A 21,966-nucleotide genomic window follows, 5' to 3' on the forward strand; every position below is an offset into this window, starting at 1 on the left:
TCCACTATTATCAGATTCCTCAACAACGAACTCAATCAGAGACTCATTTAAGGACTTTATTGATTTTCTTTGCTCTCTCTGTATTCCACGGTAAGTTTACATTCGTTATCTTTTTACAGTTTTTATTTGTTCACATGTTAAGCTGTGTACAATTTAATTTTTGTAATTCTGCTGCACCCACAGGAAAAATAAATGTCAGGGTTATATGTGATGTCACGTATGTACTTTGACAATAAATCTGAAATCTGAATCTGCCTTTACTGATTTTTCTTGAAGAAAGGCTCAGGCCTGAAACATCGGCAACATATCTTTGTATCCTATACATCCTGAAAAGACTGGCTGAGTTCCTCAGTATTTCAGTGTGTTGACTGCAATTACAGTGTCTACAGCCTTTTGTGCTTCACTCCATAATCTAATTGAACCAGTCGAGAGTGCAAATTGTAGAATCTTCAGGAAATCAAATTTGCCATTTCAAGAGTCCTTAAATTAGTTGTGAAGTAAAAGTGTGCGGCAACGGATTATTGATTATATCCTTAGAAGATGACACTACAAGAAAAAGAGTTAATATTCCACTTCAACAGCCTTTCATTAGAACATCAATTCGGTTTCTGTCACCGCAGATGCTGCCTGACCTTTCGATTATCTCCAGCATTTTCAGGGTTTTTTTTTCAAATTTCCAACATTCTGCCTTTTGATTTTATAATTGTAAGATTCCGTTTATTTTTAGAAAAGCTGGAAGTCCTGAATCGAGCACAAATTAAGCTGGATGCTTTAAGAGAGGATGGCAATGCATTGTGGAGACAGTCCAAAAGCTTTGACGATCCTGTGCAGATTTCAGAGTGGGCAGGGGATTTTTAATGTCAGCCAAATACAGTACAACCAGAGTTCGGCAAGGCAGGCTGAGGACAATCACGGCAGAGTTAAAAGTAAGGAAATGGTTCAGAGAGATAGAATCATAAGAGCTGACTTCAAAAGGGACAGCAATAAAGATGCCTGGTGTCCACGCTAGTGTGATAGGAGAGGCACAAATACATAGAATTGACCAATGCAGTGACATGGCATCCAGTAATAAACTGAAGAAAGTGCATAACTTGCTGGTTGCGTCATAGCCTGGTTTGGTAATTCAAGAGCCCAAGAACACAGAAGACAGCAGAAGGTAGCCAATAACATAAAGGATGTCCACCACCCAGGCCATAACCTCCTCTCACTGCTACCTTCAGACAGGAAGTAATTAACCCTGAAAACCAGCACCTCTGGGCTCAAGAACAGTTTCTTTCCAACAACTATCAGACTCTTGAACCTCCCTTCGGTACATGTATCATAGACTGTTCTGACAACACCAAAGAACTGTCTGCAGGATTGCAAGTCACTTTTGTTTGTTCAAGAGGATCACTGTGAATATTTATCATCTATCCCTATTCCAGGTTTACTGTTTTCTTTAATTTAATTCAATTAGTTTACCATGATATATTTTTCTTTACAAGCAACTCTTGGGCCACAACAAGTGAGAGTTTCAATGCTTATGTACATTGTGTAATCTTTGGATCTTTGGCTTGGCTTCGCGGACGAAGATTTATGGAGGGGTAAACGTCCACGTCAGCTGCAGGCTCGTTTGTGGCTGACAAGTCCAATGCGGGACAGCCAGACCCGGTTGCAGCGGTTGCAGGGGAAAATTGGTGGGTTGGGGCTGGGGGTTGGGTTTTTCCTCCTTTGTCTTTTGACAGTGAGGTGGGCTCTGCGGTCTTCTTCCAAGGAGGTTGCTGCCCGCCAAACTGTGAGGCGTCAAGATGCACGGTTGGAGGTGAGATCAGCCCACTGGCGGTGGTCAATGGGGCAGGCACCAAGAGATTTCTTTAGGCAAGCCTTGTACCTCTTCTTTGAACTCATCATCATTTATTGTAACCACTGTAGCAGTTGATTAAAGTTATTAGACTCCACATTAAATTTTATTCAAACTATTTGATATATTTCTAGATGATGTCAAAGAAAATGTAAGAAAAACAGAATCAGAAGAGAAGAATCCAATTGCAGAGGGGGGTACAGAGGCCCAGGTTTTGAAGCTTGGTGACCAGTACTAAGGGAGTGACGGTGTTGAAAGCTGAGCTGTAATTGATGAAAACCAGCCTGATGTGCATGTTGTTGTTGTCTAGGTGATCCAGGGCTGAGTGGAGAGTCAATGAAGTGATTGTGGTGGTAAACAAATTACAGTGGGTTTCAGTCTTTACTTAGGTCTGAGTTAATTCTGGCCATGACCAACCTCTCTGAGCAATTCATCAAAGTAGATGTGAGAGCTACTGAGTTATGGATGTGAGGTAGGGAAGGTTTAGATTATTGAGTAGGTTTATATAGGTTGTAACATCATAGACCAGCAACCATAGAAATTCACCAAGACAGTGTTATTTTTAAAATATATAACTATTAATAATATAACAAAACTTAAATCTAAGCTTAACCCCAACAATTTGCATATGTATATGTGTGGGAATGGATGACCCAAACCATTACAGCTTAGGTACAATTCTGGAAAATTAATTCAAAAGCTTAGTCTTAGAATTCCTGTGTTGAAACTCAGAACTTTTAAACTGGTGTTCAGAAGTCATTATGAAGTAGGTGAGGCACAGAGTCATCAGACTGCCTTTAACTCATGAATCTTGTTGAGTTGCTTCCAGAGAAGTGTTCTTTCATATGAATGATTGTCACAACTCCCCTCTTCTTTTCATAGGGGAAACAAAATGTGTGACTTCCATGATGCTTCCAAAGAACCAAGCAAGGGTCAGACAAAATGACCATCAAAATGGTCATGATCCAAATGCAAGAATATTCTTGCTTCTGTTATGAGCCAAGAGGACCCCAAAACCCAGCAGCAATAGATAGCCACCAATACAAATAGTTACTTCAACAAAAGTTGCTTTTAATTATCTTTAAACATGAAAACAAAATCAAACTTTAACTTATTACTATTAACTTAACTAACCTAACTTAACCCCCTTCTAATTCTAAGCGCACGTGTATGTAATGTGTGTGTAAGTTTAGAAAAGTTCTGTGATTCACAGTCCCATCTCACTTCTCACTCCTCCAAGTTCAATGGTTGCAGGCAATTTTTATACTATGTGCAGAATTTAACATTTATGAAGTTTGGTGCTTGAAACATAAAAGATTCTTGTCAGTTTTCAGAGAAAGATTTGTTGTTCCTGGACACAAACATCCATTTTAATCAGCCACTTCAGTGTCTTGCCGAAGAAACTTGCCCCATCAGGGTTTTGCAGATGATAACCTCTTTTTTCAGGTCACCACAGAGTTCCTTTTTAATTTTCTTATTTCAAGTGAAATACTAGACAGCCAGCCTGCTCCTCTTCTATGGACCACAAGGGCTTTGACCAGGCTGAACTAAGAACTCACAACCCATCTTCAAAATGGGGTTTTCCACAAGCTTGCCAGCTTGTCCTGTTCCAGTCCCAGCTGCTGCTGCTGAACTGAATTCTCTCTCTCTCACTCAGAGAAAAACCTGTTTGACTCTCTCTGCTTGCAAATGACCCCTTAGAGCAGTAAGCTGCACTCAGACATACTGCAACTCTGACAAGTTCTTTCATCTGTTGCTTTTGAAAACAACAATCCATTAGCGAAGTCCTTTGGGCACTCTTCAACGTTTTTGCAAAGGCATTCAGAGCCGGCCTATCTAGCTTGTGTATTTTAAATGAAATCTGTTTTGAAGTATGTGACCTACACTAAAAAAAACCTGCCCTGATTTATCTCCCAAAATCAAATCTATATAGAATATAAAACACAACATACACTTCTTTTACCCAAATATGGGTCATCCAAAATGACCATTACAATGGTCACAGTAGATCACTCTTTTCCCCTGACAGAGAGAAAACAGCAGAAGTGTCCATCTCACACAAGGTCCTTCACTCCTCTGTCTCTTGCAGATATCTGGTTACTTATTATCAATCTTGCTTCTTCAAGTGTCTCAATCACATGACTTGCTTGATCAATACTGATTTTCAGTTTCTGTTTCAATTTCCCAAAAACATGAGTCATAATCATATGACTTCTTTCTCCCGGATGTCTTTTCCTTGAGTATACAATCCATTGTTCTAGTTCTTAATTGAGACCATTAACTCTATTTATGGCTGCTATTTGACAGAGCCTTCTGTTTGACCACAAGATGTGGATGATTTTGCTGTGAAAAGGTTTTGTTATGGAATGTTTTCAGCTTGTGTTAACCCTTAAAGTGTGGTTACTAAATGAAATATGTGCTTATAACAAGGTCAGCACAACATAATTGGCTGAAGGGCCTGTACTGTGGTGTAATCTTCACAGTTTTGAATACAATTATGCTGAAGCAATGAGGTTTTTCTGGAGAAGTGATCTAGTAGAACTCTCGACATCTGGAGAGTTTATTTTAGAAATATTAAAATGCAGCTTTCAGTGGAGTGTGCAATGAACAATGAGGTCAAGAAAATGAGTAAATCTGTAGTTTGTAAAACTTGCCACAATACATTGGTGCCAGTAGTTGATTGTATAATTTCAATATGCAGATATCAAATGGTGCAGATAGGTTTTCTGTATTTTTAGATAGGGGAAGCAACTTATAAGAGTCTAAGTGTACCTTTAGGAAATGATTGTACCTCGTGGTACGTTTTAGATGTACTGTGAACCAGATAGAGCTGTTAGTTATTGCTTTCAAATCAGGACCTTAAATTGATAGGTTTACTTCCGTTATCTACTTACAGAAGCAGCAATTCATACTCCGTCTACATCAGACCTGGTCTCTTTGAAGCAGAGAAGATATTATTGACTCCTACAAGACCATGAAGAACTTATATAGATAAATAAAAGGAAGCTGTCCTCATAGTGGGAGGTTTAAAGACCAGGACCTTCACAAAAATTGTTTCGTCTGCTGAGTGTTGGGGGGATATGAGGAAAATAATTTTTCAGAATTATTATCATCTGTAACTGACTGCTTCTGTGGATAGAATCAACCAGGGTTTTCAAAGGGGAATGAAAACAGACAATGATGGAAACACTGCAGATTGGACAGTGACAGTGGAGAGAGAGAGAGAAACTGCTCCGCAGATGCTGCTCAGCCTGCTGTATATTTCCACTGTTGTCAATTTTTGTTTCAGATTTTCAGTAGCTGCATTTTTCAAAGGGGGATTGGAAAGGCAGAAGGTCAGACTGACATAGAGGGGTGTTGAGTCCCAGCGAGGACAGCTTCTCTACCAGCCTCTGGGGAATATTCCCTCCCTCCCTTATCCACCTATTACCTCCTGCCTTTGGGACCATGCTCCTCCCCTGAACCTACCCACCTCCCCCCTACCATTTGCCTGCCGAGTTTTGTTCATACCTCGATGAAGGGCTCAAGCCCAAAATGTTGGTAATGTACCTTTATCAAGTGCACTGCTTGACCTGCTGAGTTTCTCCAGCATTGTGTTTTCACTTCAACCACAGTCTCTGCAGAATTTTGTGTTTTACTTAGGTCAGATTGATTCCTGGAATAGTGGTGAATGGGGAGAGATTAGGTTGACAGGGTTTGTATTCACAAGTGTTTGGAAGAATGAGAGGGGATCTGCTTGGAATTTACACTATTCTGACAAAGTTAGACAAACTCGATGTAATGAAGTGCTCCCCCTGGCTAAAGTATCTTGTCTCAAGACAGCCTTGCGTGCTCGCTTCGACAGCACCTATACTAAAATTGGAACGATACAGAGAAGATTAGCATGGGCCCTGTGCAAGGATGACACACAAATTCATGAAGCATTGCATATTTTTAAAAAAAAAAGGATTAAAAAAAAGTCAACCTTGCGAATTGAGGACAATGACACCTCCCTTTCAGACAAACAGAATACCTTCTATGCATGGTTTGATGAGAAGACCAGGATCATGCCAAATATGGCTCTTTGTCCCCCCCAATGAACGGGCCCCTTGCATAGCCGCAGCCAAGGTGAGGAGAACCCTATCCAAGGTGAACCCCTACAAGGTGGCGGGACCAGACCACAGACCTGGTTGAGTATTGAACGACTGCGCACACCAATTGATGGAGGGATTCATGGACATCTTCAATGCCTCATTGCTTCAGTCCCTCGTTCCTGCAGGTTTCAAGACAGCCACCATCATCCTGATAGCCAAGAGGACAACAATAACAGGCCTCAATGACTACCACCCTGTGGCACTGACCTCCACCATTATGAAATGCTTCGTGTGTTTGAAGCATACCACCTGGAGATGCTGGACCCTTTTCAATTCCCTTATAGAAGTAACTATTTCACAGACAATACTATAGCCTTGTTGCTTCATTCCATCCTGGCCCACCTGGAGAATGATGCCATGTGCACCATTAAGCTCGGTGCTTAATACGATTGCTCCCCAGAGGCTGGTGGAGAAGCTGTTCTCGCTGGGACTCAACACCCCTTACTGTAATTGAATCCTGGACCTTATAACTGAAAGACCACCGTCTGTCCAGCAAAATGTAAAGCACTGTCACTCTGAGCACTGGAGCATCTCAGGGCTGCGTGCTCAGCCCCTCCTGTTCAAACTGGTGTCAATAATTCTGGTGCCCAGAAAGTATGCCTTAATGACTATCGACCAGTGACACTTACATCAACAGTGATGAAGTGTTTTGAAATGCTGCTGTTAAAGCATATCAGCTCCTGTCTGAGCAGTGACATGGATACATTCTAGTTTGTTTATCTTAGCAACAGGTCTATGGTGATTGCCATTTCACTGGCTCTACACTGGAACACCTGGACAGTAAAGATGCATTCATCAGAATGCTCTTTATCAACTACAGTTCGGCATTCAACACCATTATCCACTCAAAACTGATCAGTAAACTCCAAGCCCTGGGACTCAACACCCCACTGTGATTTCCTCACCTCCAGACCACAATCACTGAGGATTGGTAAGAACATCTCCACAATCTCCATCAGTAGCAGAGCACCACAGAGCTGTTCTTAGTCCCCTACTCTATTCATTTTACACCTACGACTGTGTGGTTTGATATGACAATAATACCATCTACAAATATGCCCACAATACAACAGTAGTAGGTTGTATACAGAAAGATGATAAGTCAGCATACAAGAGGAAGACTGTAAACTTGGCTGAATAGTGCACCAACGACAACATTGCACTCAATGTCCCCAAAGTTAAGGAGCTGATAATTGAGTTCAGGAAGGGAAAGCCAGAGGTATACAATCCAGTATTCATCGGGGGATCAGAGGTCGAGAGGGTGAGCAAATTTAAGTTCTTGGGAGTCCCTATGTCAGAAGAGCTTTTCTGGACATAACAATGGCATTGTGAAGAAAACATGTCAATGTCTTTAGTTCCTCAGGAGTTTGTGAAGGTTTGGTATAACACCAAATCCTTGCAAATTTCTACAGATGTGCATACGCTCTTTTCTCGCTGCTGCCATCAGGAAAGAGGTCTAGGTGCCACAAGCCTTGCACCCCCAGGTTCAGAAACAGCTGCTACCCCTCCACCATCAACGACAAACTCAATCAGGGACTTGTTTAAGGGCTCTTGTGCTCTTTATTGAGTTTTTCAAATTCTCTCTGTATTGCAGTCAGTTTGTTTACATTCGTTATCTGTTTTCAGTTCTTTATTTGTTTACCTGTTTACGCTATGTAGTTTTTTTTGCATGACCAGTAAGTGGTAACACTTGGCATTTCAACTCCTTTTCCCATTCCCTCGCTGACCTGTCTACCCTTACTGCCAAGGTAAGGCTCAACACAAACTAGGAAAACAACACCTCATGTTCCCCCTGGGTAGTCCACAACCTAATGGAAATAGCACTGCTTTCTCCAATTTCAGGTAACCCTCTCTCCTTCCAATCCAACTCCAGACTCATATTTTTGTTCTCTTTCCCCCATCCTCATTGCTTATTTTTCCCCTTTCTATCCACACATTTCCCCCACCATATCACCTTCCTTACCAGATTCCCTGGAGCCTCCGTGTCACCACTTACAATCCTCCAGCAGTTCTCTCCATCCTCACCCTCTCCTTCTCCCACTGCCCGCAATTCTTTGCCCCTTCTCTTTAAAATGGCTCTCTTCTCTCTCCACTCTCATTCCTGATGGAGGGTTTAGAACAGAAACATCGATAATTCCTTCTGCTTCCCCTCCTCACCCCCTCCCCCACCACAGATGCTGCTTGACCTGCTGAGTTCCTCCTCAACCTTGATATTTGCTCCAGATTCCAAATTCTGCAGTCTCTCGTGTCCCCAAATTTACTGAACTATGAGGAAAGTGCAGGGAGGTGGGAGTCAAATAAATTGGTCTGCGGGAACCACATGGATTTGATGGGCCAAATGCCTTCCTGTGCCAAAGATTCTAGGTTTGCATCAATCCATCTCATACCACACAGTCGGTTAGGAATTGTGATGGGTTATCTTACTGAAACAACTATGAGTATTAATAACAGATTTCACAGTTTCCCAATCCTGTGACTTAAAATCAAGGTATTGGCAATAGGAGCAAAAGTGTCATTAAGAACCATGAGAGCTTTCTGAAGGTGGCAGTTGCAGATCCTGAAACTGTGTGATTGACAAGCCTATCAATGTTCTAGATAGGCTTGAGCATGGGGAACCAGGAGAACAATTGGTCTAATTGATGCAATGATAAACCAACTTTATCAAAGAACATGGATCATTATAGCCCCTCAGCCACAATGTTGTGTGTGACCTATGGAAACCTACTCCAACACAATCTAATCATTCCCTCCCTCAAGCCCATAATCTTCTATTTTTCTGACATCCATGTGTCTATCAAAGAGTGTTTTGAATGCCCCTATTGTACCAGCCTCCATCATCCCAGCAATGCATTCCAGGTACCCACCACTCTCTGTGCAAAAATCACAACCCTGATGTCTGCCCTAAACTTTCCTCCATTCACCTGAAACAGATGTTATGATTGCCCCAGGGAAAAAGTACTGGCTCTTCAGCCTATCTAAGCCCCTCAAAATCTTATATACCACCATTAAGTGACCTCTCATCCTTCATCGCTCCAAAGGGAAAAGACCAAGCTCTTCAATCTTAAGACATGTTCTCCAACTCAGGCAACATCCTGGTAAATCACCTCTGCATCCTCTCTAAAGCATCTACATCCTTCCTGTAATAAGGTGACTTAACACAAAGCTCCAATTACACAGCTCTCTCAAGAAAAAATTCTACAGACCACATTGACATAGAGGAAGCACTGCAATGCCAGTGAGGAAGGACTCACTTGTCACCTCAAAGAAACACACGCAAAATGCCATTAATTCATTTGAGGCTTGTTGGGGGTCATTGCCTGCAAACCTGCAAATAAGCAGTCGGTGCAACACCATTACAGTGCCAGCAAACCCGGCTTCGGATCTGGCACTGAGTGAAACACGATAGGCTGCAAACGCTGTAAAAGCACCAAAATGCTGGAGGAACTCAGTTGGTCTTTTCAGCATCTCAAGGAGAGATCAGGGGTTTTTACACAGAGAGTTGTTGAGGCCTGGAATGCCTTGCCAGGAGGGGTGGTGGAGGCTGAAACATTAGGAGCCTTTAAAAGGCTATTAAATAGGCACATGGACAAAAGGAAAGTAGAGGTTTATAGGGTAGGGAGGGTTTAGCACTTTTATATGGTTCGGCACAACATGGAGGGCCGAAGAGCTTGTACAGTGCTGTAATGTTTTAATGTTTAATGTTTTAATGTTTAAAGATATATTGCTGAAGTAGAAGCAGTATATACCAGAGAGTTTCAAACTTCAAACAATGGAGTTTTAACAAAATCAGAAGTTGATATTAATGCCAAGGGAATGAGATGAAGAATTGAAATGGGCGGCCATTGGGAGATCCACCCTATTGGGGCGGACAGAGCCAAGTTGCTCAACAAAGTGATCTCCCAGTCTGTATCCAGTCTCTCCGATGTAGAGGAGACCACAGCGGGAGCACAGGATGCAGTAGATGACCCGGAAGATTCACAAGTGAAATTTTGCTTCTCTTGGAAGGACTGTTTGGGGCCCCCAAATGGTGTTGAAGGAGGAGGTGTGGGTGGAAGTGGAGCATCTCCTGCGGTCTCAGGGGTAGTCCCAAGGGGACAATTGGTGGGGAGGGAGGAGAGGACAAGGGAGTCACAAAGGGAGCAGCCCCTGAGGAAGGTGGAGAGGGGAATATGTGTCTGGTCGTGGGATTACATAGTAGGTGGCGGAAATGGCGGAGGAGGATGTGTTGGATGCAGAGGCTGGTGGGATAGCAGGTGAGGACTAGAGGAATCCTGTCCTTGTTGCGCTTGGCGGGAGAGGAGGCCAGGACAAATGTGTGGGTAATGGAGGATATACAGGTGACTGCAGAGTTAATGGTGAAAGAGGGAAAGACATGCTGTTTGAAGAAGGACGACATCGCTGATGATCTGGCATTGAAGTCCTCATCTTGGATGCTGATGCGGCAGATTCAGAGGAATTAAAAGAATGGGATCCTTACAGGAAACCAGGTGGGAAGAGGTGTAGTTGAGGTAGCTGTGGGAGTTGGTGGGCTTATAGAAGATGCCTCTGTTTGTCTCCTGAGATGGAGACAGAGAGATAGAGGAAAGGGAGAGTGTTGCTAGAGATGTCAGGGTGGAAGATGGCAGCAAAGTGGATGAAGTCAAACTCATCATTAGTACATGAGGCAGCACCAAAGTAGTCATCGATATAGTGGAGGAAGAGTTGAGGGGCCTTGCCTGTGTAGGTTTGTAGCATGGATTGCTCCACATAGCCAGCAAATAGGCAGCCATAGCTGGGGCCCATGCGGGTACCCATGGCTACTCCTTTAAGCTGGAGAAAGTGCAATGCATCAAGTTCTGCCAGCCAGGGAGGGTGAAGGTGGAGAGGGACTGGTTGGTTCTATTGTCCAGAAAGAAACAAAGGGCTCTGAGGCCTTCAGTATAGGGAATGGAGATGTGGGATTGGATGTCCATGGAAAAATATGAGGCAATCAAGTTCAGGGAACTGCAAGTTGTTGAAATGATGGAGGGAGTGTGATATGTCCCAGATGTAAGTGGGGAGAGAATGGACCAGGGGGATCAAAACACAGTCAAGTTAAGCAGAGAAAACAAGCTGTGAAATCATGGAACCTATACAGAATAAAGAGGAGGATGTGTTTGCTGTCGTAAAGGAAATAAGGGTGGATAAATCCCCAGAGCCTGACAAGATATTTCCTCGGACCTTGAGGGAGGCTAGCGTAGAAATTGCAAGTGCTCTGACAGATATATTTAAAATGTCCTTAGCCACGGGGGTGATGCTGGTGGATTGGAGGGTAACACGTGTTCCATTGTTTAATAAAGGCTCCAAAAATGATAGGCTGGTGAGCCTAAAGTCAGTAGTAGGCAAATTATTGGAAGGTGTTCTAAGAGATCGGATATACAATTATTTAGAAAGCCAGAAACTGATTAGGGATAGTGAAAATGGCTTTGTGTGTGGTAGGTCGTGTTTAACCAGTCTTATAATTTTTTGAGGAGGTTACTAGGAAAGTTGATGAAGGAAAGGCTGTGGCTGTTGTCTTTGACAAGATCCCACATTGGAGGTTAGTCAGGAATGTTCAGACACTTGGTATTCATGGTGAAGTAGTGAACTGGAGTTGACAAAGGCTGGACAGGAGAAGCCAGAGAGTAGTGATGGATGATTGCTTCCTGTGACTAGTGGTGTGCCTCAGGGATCCGTGCTGGGATCATTGTTGTTTGCAATCTATGCTCATGATCTGGATGATAATGGGGTAAATTGGATCAGCAAGTTTGCAGGTGACACTAAGATTGGAGGCGTTGTGGACAGCAAAGAAGGTTTTCAAAACTTGCAGAGGAATCTGGACCAGCTGGAAAAATGGGCTGAAAAATGGCAGATGGAATTTAATGCTGCATTTTGGAAGGACAAACCAAGAAAGGACATACATGGTGAATGGTAGGACACTGAGGAGTGCTGTAGAACAGAGAGATCTGGGAATATAGATATAGTAGATAATTCCCAGAAAGTGGTATCACAGATGGATGGGGTTGTAAAGAGAACTTTTGGCATAATGGCTGATATAAATCAAAGTATTAAGTATGGGATGTTATGGTAAAATTGTATAAGATATTGGTGAGGCCAAATTTGGAGTATTGTGTTCAATTTTGGTCACCTAACTACAGGAAAGATATGAATAAGATAGAAGAGTGCATAGAAGATTTACTAGGATGTTGCCCATCCTTTAGGAACTGAGTTACAGGGAAATACAGGTACACAATCCTTTATCTGGAACCCTTGGGGAACAGTGTGTTCCGAATTTTGGACTTTTCCAGATTTTGGAAAGCCAGATTTAAGCCCACCCGAATTGTGCAGCCGACTCACGCTGCCGGTCTCTCCCCCTCGCCTGCCCGACTCGTGCTGCTGATCTCCCCCCCCACCACCCGCCCGATTCACGCTGCTGGTCTCTTGCCTGCCTGACTCACGCTGCCGTCTCTGTCCCCACTTGCCGGATTTTGGAGCTTTCTGGATTTTAGATGTCCGGATAAAGGATTATGTACCTATATTAAACAGGTTAAGACTTTATTCCTTGGAATGTAGAAGAATGAGGGGAGATTTGATAGAGGTATTTAAAATTATGAAGGGGATAGACAGATACAAACCAGAGGACATGGGTTAAGAGTCAAAGGGGAAAAGTTTAGGGGGAACATGAGGGGGAAATTCTTCACACAGAGAGTGGTGGGAGTGTGGAACAAGCTTCCAGCTGAGGTGGTGAACATAGGGTCAATTTGAACATTAAAGAGGAATTTGGACAGGTACATGAATGAAAGAGGTATGGTGGGCTGGGTGCAGGTCAGTGGGAGTAGGCAAAAAAAAGTTCAGCACAGACGAGAAGGGCTGAAGGGGCTTGTTTCTGTGCTGTAGTGTTCTATGGTTCTATGGTCTCAGCCAACGTATTTCCCCGAGCCACACATTACATGCCAAAGCCGCATGTGGCTCATAGGCTGCAGTTTGGCAACTCCTGACCGAGTAGCTTCATGATCGCCATATTCTTATATATCCAAAATTATTTAGGCCATGAATTTAAATTCTCTAAAGGCTATGAAATTTGACAAGCAATATTTCAACTGACATCACATTCTCCGTTTTACAGATGAGACAATAGCTGACAATGCAAAAGGTGACAATGTAATTGGGATGGTGCTGACTGAGATAACAGATGATCTATGACAGCTGAGGGAACATTCAACCCTTTGTAGCTGGAGTAACAGTTGAGGTTATGACTACTGTTGCAGGCTGAGAGGGTTCCAGCTGAGACAACAGTTGACATCAGCACAGTTGAAGCTGCCACAGACAATTATAGCTCAGGCACCAGTTCACATCATAATGGTTGAGGCATTAGTGGACACTATAAAAGGTGAGGGAACCATTGACACCATTACAGTTGGGGCAATTGTTGACACCATTAAAGCTTGTAAAAAACAACATTATTACATTTGCAACAGTAGACCCTATTACAACTTGAGACCAGGCTGCCATGATTCCCATTCTGGGCTGGGACAGTCATCTTATTATTAAAGAAGAGTTGTGCCATTGGATGTCAACACACAAAACTGTTGCCGTGAACATTGTGCGGCCTACAAAAAAGATGGAAAAGATTTAGACGTTGGGCTGCTGGAATTTTACTGTTTTGAACTGCCAAAGTCTGAAAATGGTGCTCATAATCAGATAGACAAACCGAGAAATTGCACTGAAATGGCACGTTAGAAACTCAGGATGTCAACACAGGCTTCAGGCATTTCTCCACTACTCCCCAAGTGCTCACCCTCCAAGATCCCAAGATGAACCTAACAATGCATTGACCACAAGCAAATGACACTGCACGGAGGGAAACTCTTTTCCCTCTTTCTAGTACTTGTGAATCTCTCTACTGGCAATGATCACATTTGAAGAACCTATGGAGTACTGAGCAAAAAGAAAAATTGGGGCGATAACATTAAAATTCACACCCAGGCTTTCAAATGTCTCCTTGGCCTTGCTATGACTTCCCTGTAATCATCTTCAGCTCAGTGTTCGATCAAGAGATTTTCTGGTTAAACAACTCTTGATCCAGTGAGTCATTACATTCCTCACTTTTAATTACTTTATCGCTGATGACTATCATCAACCTCTCTTTCCTCTTTATAATCTGCCTTAAGGCCTAGAACTAACCAGGTTTTGGGTCACTTTCTATAATACCTCTTCACCTGGCTCAGTATCAAAGATTACTCGATTCTTCTTTGGCTTGGCTTCGCGGACGAAGATTTATGGAGGGGGTAAAAAGTCCACGTCAGCTGCAGGCTCGTTTGTGGCTGACCAGTCCGATGCGGGACAGGCAGACACGGTTGCAGCGGTTGCAGGGGAAAATTGGTGGGTTGGGTTTTTCCTCCTTTGCCTTTTGTCAGTGAGGTGGGCTCTGCGGTCTTCTTCAAAGGAGGTTGCTGCCCGCCGAACTGTGAGGCGCCAAGATGCACGGTTTGAGGCGTTATCAGCCCACTGGCGGTGGTCAATGTGGCAGGCACCAAGAGATTTCTTTAGGCAGTCCTTGTACCTTTTCTTTGGTGCACCTCTGTCACGGTGGCCAGTGGAGAGCTCGCCATATAACACGATCTTGGGAAGGCGATGGTCCTCCATTCTGGAGACGTGACCCATCCAGCGCAGCTGGATCTTCAGCAGCGTGGACTCGATGCTGTCGACCTCTGCCATCTCGAGTACTTCGACGTTAGGGATGAAAGCGCTCCAATGGATGTTGAGGATGGAGCGGAGACAACGCTGGTGGAAGCGTTCTAGGAGCCGTAGGTGGTGCCGGTAGAGGACCCATGATTCGGAGCCGAACAGGAGTGTGGGTATGACAACGGCTCTGTATACGCTTATCTTTGTGAGGTTTTTCAGTTGGTTGTTTTTCCAGACTCTTTTGTGTAGTCTTCCAAAGGCGCTATTTGCCTTGGCGAGTCTGTTGTCTATCTCATTGTCGATCCTTGCATCTGATGAAATGGTGCAGCCATTTCTGCAAATGCCTGAGGGTGATTAAACATGTTAAATGTGCTGCATCAATGTAGACATACAGCATTTTACAGGCCCTTTTAGTCCTCGAGCCCACGCCGCCCAATTACACCCAATGTTTTGAAGGGTGGAAGGAAACCAGAGCACCCAAAGGAAACCCACATGGCATGGGGTGAATGTACAAATTCCTACGGACAGCACCAGATTTGAACACTGGTCACTGCTGTAACAGCGTTGAACTAACTGCCTTGCTAACTCGTGCCACCAACGCAGATTGTTGCTGCAAGATCTTCACTTGTTTTTAAGCACTGACCTGGTTTCTTTCTGATTGAGAGTTTCCAACACTTCCTTCTTTTAATTCCAGTTTCTGGTAGCCACAGCATTTGGCCTTTTGAGTTTGTGGAAGTTAATAGGGGAGCAGCTGTTATCGGGCAAGCACGCAACTGAAATGGCAGTTGTTTAAGAACCAACTAATTAGTGTCCAAGACTTGCATCTTCCAGTGGAAAGGTAGGATGAGGTAAGAGAACTGAGTTACAAGAAAGGCCATGCACATGTTCAAGAAAAAATTGGAGGCATTTGTAAGGTTCAGGAAGCTACGATCAGAAAAGGCCCTGGGGAATATAAAGGCCTTAGGAAAGATCATGAGCAAGGTGTTAGGATGGTCAAAAGGAGCTATGAGATGTCCTTGGTCAGCGGGATCAAAAAAATCTCAAGGGATTTTATACTTACATCAAAAGCAAGTGGATGACTAGCAAGGTACTCAATGAGCACTTTGCACACGTGTTTACCAAGAAGGGCATGGACAATGAGACGGATGTGAAGGATGCTCATGTGTTAGGCCATTTTGAGGTCAAGAAAGGGGTGGTGTTAGGTCATTAGGGAGAATTAAGATGGACAAGACCCTGGGGCCTGATGGGACACATCACCGGTTATTGAAAGTGGCAGGTGTAGAGAATGCTGGGGCCACGACAAAGATTTTTGCATCCTCACTAGAAACAGGAGAGGTCCCAGAGGTCTGGAGAGTAACGAATATTGTACATTTGTTCTAAAAGGGGAAAAAAGGATGATCCAGGAAATTACACGGCAATGAACCTCACATTTGTGGTAGGGAAATGACACTTAGAGATAGGATTTATACACACTTGGAAAGTCATGGTTAATTAGATTAGGCATAGTCAACATGGCTTTGTGAGGGGCAATCATGTCTTACCAATTTGTTTTTTGAAGAGATGACAAAGATGGTTGATGAGGGTAGGGCAATGGATGTTGTCTCCATCAGCCATTCTCAACAGGGGAGTACACCCGGCCTGGGAGCCACAGCACATTTAAGAGGGACCATGGACAGAAATCATAAAATATTTTTTATGTTTCTTATGTTATTGGCGGGACAGAAATACGGAAGAAACCAACTAAACTTGAATGCTTCACAGGAAAGGGGACCCAAACTTTTGAGCAGAGTCCTAAGGGAGCCATAGTCAAAAAAAGGGTTGAGAATGACTGGTGTAAATGTACTTTAGTAAAGCATGTGACAATGTTCATCTTCGTAGGCTGATTCATAAGGTGGATATTCTCCGCCTTTACATCACTTAACTTAACTTGTTGAAAGCTCCAAGGGTGGATTCATGTGGCGAAGTCCGATCTCCTGGGGAGGTTAGTCTCAGAGGTGGAGCAACTCTCTCCTCCTCCTCCGTGAAGGAAATACCTCTGAAAACGGCTGCGAAGGGGCGGGCAATGACATCGCAACGACATCAATAGCCCACAACCCATGAGCAGGATTTTTTAAATCCCGTAATATAGCTAATCACATTGCACAGTGTAATGCGCGTCGAAAGAGGCGGCAGCGGGTTCTTGGTTGGCGGTGCCGACGGCAGCAGGTCCCTGGTCGGCAGCGGCTGCGGGCGTTGAGGTCAGGACTGGGGCCTGGTCGGACGTTAGGGTGAATGTCATTGCGGTGAGGGTGAGTTGTACCTTGCGCGCTCGGCTTCTGCCCCGTGACATCAGGCACTGCTGCGCGGTGGAGTCCTCGCTCTCATTGGACGAGAGCTCTGAGGAAGAAGTGTTTGAAATGGAGAATGGCGATTTGGCTTCACACAAGGCACTGTGTTTGATGCCGCCCATTTTGGAGCGACAGACTGCAGCAAAGTGGCCATTTTTAAGGCACTTCTGGCACCTAGCTTTTCTCGCCAGGCACTGGGACCTGCTGTGCTTGTTCTTCCCGCAGAAATAACACTTTGGGGCTTTATCGGGCAGCGTAGCAGCAGTAGTAGGGTAGAGGGAGGGCATCCTACTCACATCAGAGTGTGGGGTCCAGCCCCGAGAGTACATGTCCATACTTAAGACCGCAGACTCCATCGTCTCTGCGATCTGGATCACGTCCTCTAGGTTTTCTCCCCCGTGCTCTAGCAGGCACTGCCTCACCTTATTCGATCGAACCCCAGCCACATAGGCATCCCGAATGAGATCGTCTGTGGTCTCCGCAGCAGTTCTGTCTGTCCAGGCACAGTCCCTGCCCATTGCTCTTAGTGCCTGAATATAAGCTTTACAGGACTCACCGGGCTGTTGCCTCCTTGTAGCAAGTTTGTGTCGAGCATAGACCCTGTTCTCCGGTCGTTCGTAGAGCCCTTTCAGCACCTTCATGGCTACGGCGTAAGTGGTCGCGTCCTGGACACTCTGGTAGACTCTCGGGGACACCATAGTCATCAATATTAGTAGTCGATGACTGTCCTCTATCAGGGTAGGATCAGAGAGCTGTAAGTATGTTTCGAAGCACCTCACTCAGTGCTTAAAATCATTCAAGGCTGTAGCTGACTATGGGTCGATGTCAAGGCGTTCCAGCTGTAGCATACGCTCCATCCCTTCAAAATTTATTTTTAGTTAATAAAATTATAATGTGCGTCGAAAGAACCAAAGACTTGTTGATCCAAACCAAGGGTTTTATTAACTAAAAGACTGGAGCATATCACAAGTAGGTCAACCAGTCCAGAATGACCTGGTCTGGCTAGGAACAATCCTTTAAGACCAGCCAGTAGGTGTGGCTACACTCTCAGCCAATCACAGTCATCCTACACTACCATCTGTACATATGTACATATGTACACATTGGTGATAGAATCTGTACTATCACACACAGGAGATCTGCCTGAGTCCTAAGACTCCTTGAACGGATCTCCACCAGTGCTCTTACCTGCTCTTCGTTTGCCATTTTGGGTACAGGTCGCTTTCCCTTCTTGATACATATGGATGATGTCATGCCGATGGGCGGCGCTACTGCACCACTCGACACCCCCCCCCCCCCCCTCAGCTCCAGAAGATGGCTCCTGACGGTGCTCAGTAAGAAAGCAACGCTGGATCAGCCTTCTAGGGCTTCTCCATAAAAAGGTAAATTCAATTTTTTTTGTTTCTTTGAACCACCTTCAAAGTGGCATTGCACCATAAAAAGGCTTATGATCAGTTGATAGTTCGGATACAAAATTGGCTGGATCATAGAAGACAGAGGGTAGTGATGGAAGGCTGATATTTGGGATGAAGGCCTGGGACCAGAGGAATCCCACAGGGATTGATGTTGCCTGTTGTTTGCAATACACATAAATAGTTTGGATGAAGGACAAGGTGGGTGGGGGTTAGTGAGCTTGCAGAGGACACAAAAGCTCCGTTCACACTTGCAAGTGATCCCAGGAATTAACCGGCAATAATGCCGAGGATTGACAGCCTTGACCCCCTAGTACAATTCGTAGCGTCTGCAGACGCCAGCGTTGCAATCAGGCAAGTATGAAACAGGTAATTGCATTGTGGGATCGAAATGACCCAAGTTTTTGTGTGACTGCAGGAAGATTAAAATGAAGGTATAAACTTTGCTATGGGAAAGTCACAGTGGTGGAGGTGAGAGAGAGAGGAAATAAATAGCAATAAATAGCGATAAATAGCAATAGCGGACAATTTTTAAACAGTGTGGGAAAAAAGTAATGGCGGACCTGACTTCCCAGAGTGCCATGCAGAAGAGAAACCTCTCTATGAATGCTCCATGCATGCAGCCGGGCATATAGCCCTTTCTCTGCTGTACAGAATTCTGTGAGGGCAGGTCCACCATTGCTTTTTCCCACGGTATTTATAAATTGTACGCGATAATGGTACCAACTTTCCCACGCTATATAAATTGTTCATTATAGCGCTACAAATTTTCCCATGCTATATGAATTGAGCAATAAAATGCTACCAACTTTCCCACCCTGTTTAAAAATTGTCTGCTATTGCTATTTATTGTTAGTACTTTCCCACAGTCCCTTATAAAGATTTATATAGGTTGGCACAACAACAACAGGGGCTGAAGGGCTCATACTGTGCTGTATATGAAGTTTAATTATGTAATAATTAGGTGTGATTAATTTTGTTCATATATAAGATCATAATACATTGATCAGGATTTAGAGTAGGTCCACCATCACTTGATGCCTTGTCACCAGTAGAAGGTAGAACTGTCCTCACCCCGAGGATGGCTCCTTGCAAGTGTGAATGCATTCAGTGTCCCAGTTAGGAGTGGTCAAGTGTGAAAAGCCAAGCCCCCTTTCCTATCCCAGGACACTGAATGGCCAATTTAGTGGGACGCACGTGTGAAAGGGGCTACAGATTGATAGAGGTGTGAACAGTGTAGAGGGCTTTCAAAGAATTCAAGATTTTGATCAGTTGTAGACATGGACAGAGAAATGGCAGATGGAATTTAATCTTGACAAGTGCGAGGTGTTAAAATTTGAGAGATCAAATGTAAAGTAAATGTGTACAGATGGAGGCAAGACTCTTAAAAGTATTGCTGTGCAGATCAATGTCCACAGCTCATTGAAAGTGGTCACACAATTAGACAGAGTGGTAAAAAAAAAGTGTTGGGTATGTCTGGCTTCAATGGGCAGCGTGAGGCAGTGGCCCTACCAGCTGTGCCATCATGCTACCCTTAAGATGTAGCAATGGACTGACATTCAACAGCAGGCCAGGAACTGGGAGGCTAAAACAATGGGCACAGCTGTTGCAGGATCCTTCAAGGCTTCAACCACAAGGCAACGCATCTACCACAATTCAGAATGTTCCAAACAATGCCAGATAAAGTTCTGTCAGCAGGGGGGCATTGGTAGGACTTACAAATGTCATTGAAGCAAAGGATATAAACCTCCCTTAAAAAATCTGTATAAGGTGAGGGAAGGAAAGTTTCAGGGAGACCATCAGGAGTATGTTTTTTACATAGGGATGGCTGGAATGCATGATGGGGGCTGGTAACATCAGGACATTTTAAAAGGCTCAGACGGGTACATGAATGCAAGAAAAAAAGAGTTATGGGTGCGAGGGAGGGAAGATTTAGATTGTGGAGTCGGCTTATATAGGTCGTCAACATTTTGTAAGCCAAAGGCCCTGTACTGTGCTGTCCATGTTCGAAAATGATAATAGAGTAAATTCTCACTCCTATCATTTTATGTCAATGAGAAAAATGAAAGGATAAATATTAAAATGATATTGGTTGAGTCTGGAATTAGTTAACCAGAAATGAATTGTGATATCCACCTCTTCCTTTTACTGTTGATCGTTTTCAGTTCTTGACAGAGGTCACAGTGGGAGTTTTGTAGCTGGCTAATAAATCACATCTTGCCCTTTGTTTTTATTTCACCAATACGATGGGTCATTCAGAGTAGGAGCTGGTTAGAATGAGAGAAGATAAAGTGCCAAGATGGTGACAAGTTCATGCCTGTGGAATACTAAAAGATGATCAAGGGCATCTCGAACTGCCAGAACAGATTGTACAATTATTCCCGCAGTGTTCAGAATGTCCAGAATGTCTGTAAAAATAAAGCAGCCAGTGGGAGTTGCTTGCCTTGATGGGTTGATTGACTACTGTCAAGTGTGAGAGGAATGATGTTCAGAGGGGAGCAGCAGCCTCTGTGCCACACGGCTTCAGCAAGATCCTACCCCCACTACGGGGGATAAGTAGAAAGAAGTCTTATACCACACTTTTCATCATCTCAGGGTTTCCCAAAGAACATCAGAGTCAATAATGAACCTACCTTTTGAGATCAGCTCGCAGCAAAAACACAGGATCTAAATATTTGCGAACTTTCTGTAAGTTTTTTTTGGCCTATGCTTCGGCACCTTGATACCAGACAGTGATTCAAACAGTCAGACTATTCTCAACTCCCATGTTCATGTCAAAAATCTTGTGGCACTATTTCAAACATAGCTAACAGAGTTCTCCCTAGTGTCCAAGCTAATCTTTATCCCTGGACAGGAGGAGTCACGTGATGGAGTAGTGGCCAGTCGAGTAAAACCAGCCCTCTCCAGAAAAAAAGTCAGGAAAAGACAAAGTTCAACAAATATAAAATATAAGAAATAGAAGATAAAGTTACAGAGAAGTGAAAGAAGATGGCAGCCAAGAAGGAGAAAGTAAAAACAACTGAAAAAAGAAGAAAAGTCACCGGAGAAGAAAGAAGAAAAGTATTTATACCTGGGGAGCAAAACAGATCCCCGGATCCGGATCCGGAGGAAACACAAGAATTAGCAGAATATTTGAAGGAGAAGGAGAGATGAAGAGATGTAACAAGAATGAAGAATGGTAATAAAGTATATATAAAGTCAGGGGGAAAAAAAGAGAGAGCTTTGTTATATATGTAAAAAAATGTTTTCTGGGGGTGGTGGAGGGGAGAGGGAATAACCGTCACTGCAAAATCAGTTGACGCTTGCAAGTAAGATCGCAATCCAAATGGAAAGGGGAGTTGTGGTTGCCCGGCAAGGGATAAGGGGCAATTCAGAGAGGGGGGAAGCATTTGGGGTTAAGGTATTATTGGGTGTGGGAATTGTTGGAGTATTTTATGTTTTAAATGTGTTGTTGTACATTGAGTTTAAAAAGGGAAAACTAAGAGATAAAAATGGGAAAAAGGGGGGTGGAGGTGGCGAGGAAGCGGAAAAGAGGTGTAAACAAGATATAAGATGGCCACGTTGAACTATAT

At 43.8% G+C, this 21,966-nt stretch overlaps 1 protein-coding gene, 1 long non-coding RNA gene and 1 other non-coding gene across 8 annotated transcripts in view; 2 read left to right on the top strand and 1 right to left on the bottom strand.

Moving 5' to 3' along the window:
- adck1 (aarF domain containing kinase 1) overlaps positions 1–21,966 on the bottom strand; it is a 650,404-nt gene that overhangs the window by 197,989 nt on the left and 430,449 nt on the right. The gene's annotated exons all lie outside the window — the stretch shown is intronic.
- Positions 5,669–5,775, top strand: LOC138755957 (U6 spliceosomal RNA). The gene has a single exon (XR_011352653.1). It is a non-coding gene; the product is annotated as a U6 spliceosomal RNA (small nuclear RNA).
- The window catches only part of LOC138753251 (uncharacterized), a 70,822-nt gene continuing 64,267 nt past the window's right edge, over positions 15,412–21,966 (top strand). Inside the window, exons 1-2 of the long non-coding RNA XR_011351061.1 lie at positions 15,412–15,503; positions 18,200–18,364. This is a non-coding gene — a long non-coding RNA (uncharacterized lncRNA). The remainder of the gene's footprint in view (positions 15,504–18,199; positions 18,365–21,966) is intronic.

This window comes from Narcine bancroftii, chromosome 2 (assembly GCF_036971445.1).
Source record: "Narcine bancroftii isolate sNarBan1 chromosome 2, sNarBan1.hap1, whole genome shotgun sequence".
Lineage (NCBI taxonomy): Eukaryota > Metazoa > Chordata > Chondrichthyes > Torpediniformes > Narcinidae > Narcine > Narcine bancroftii.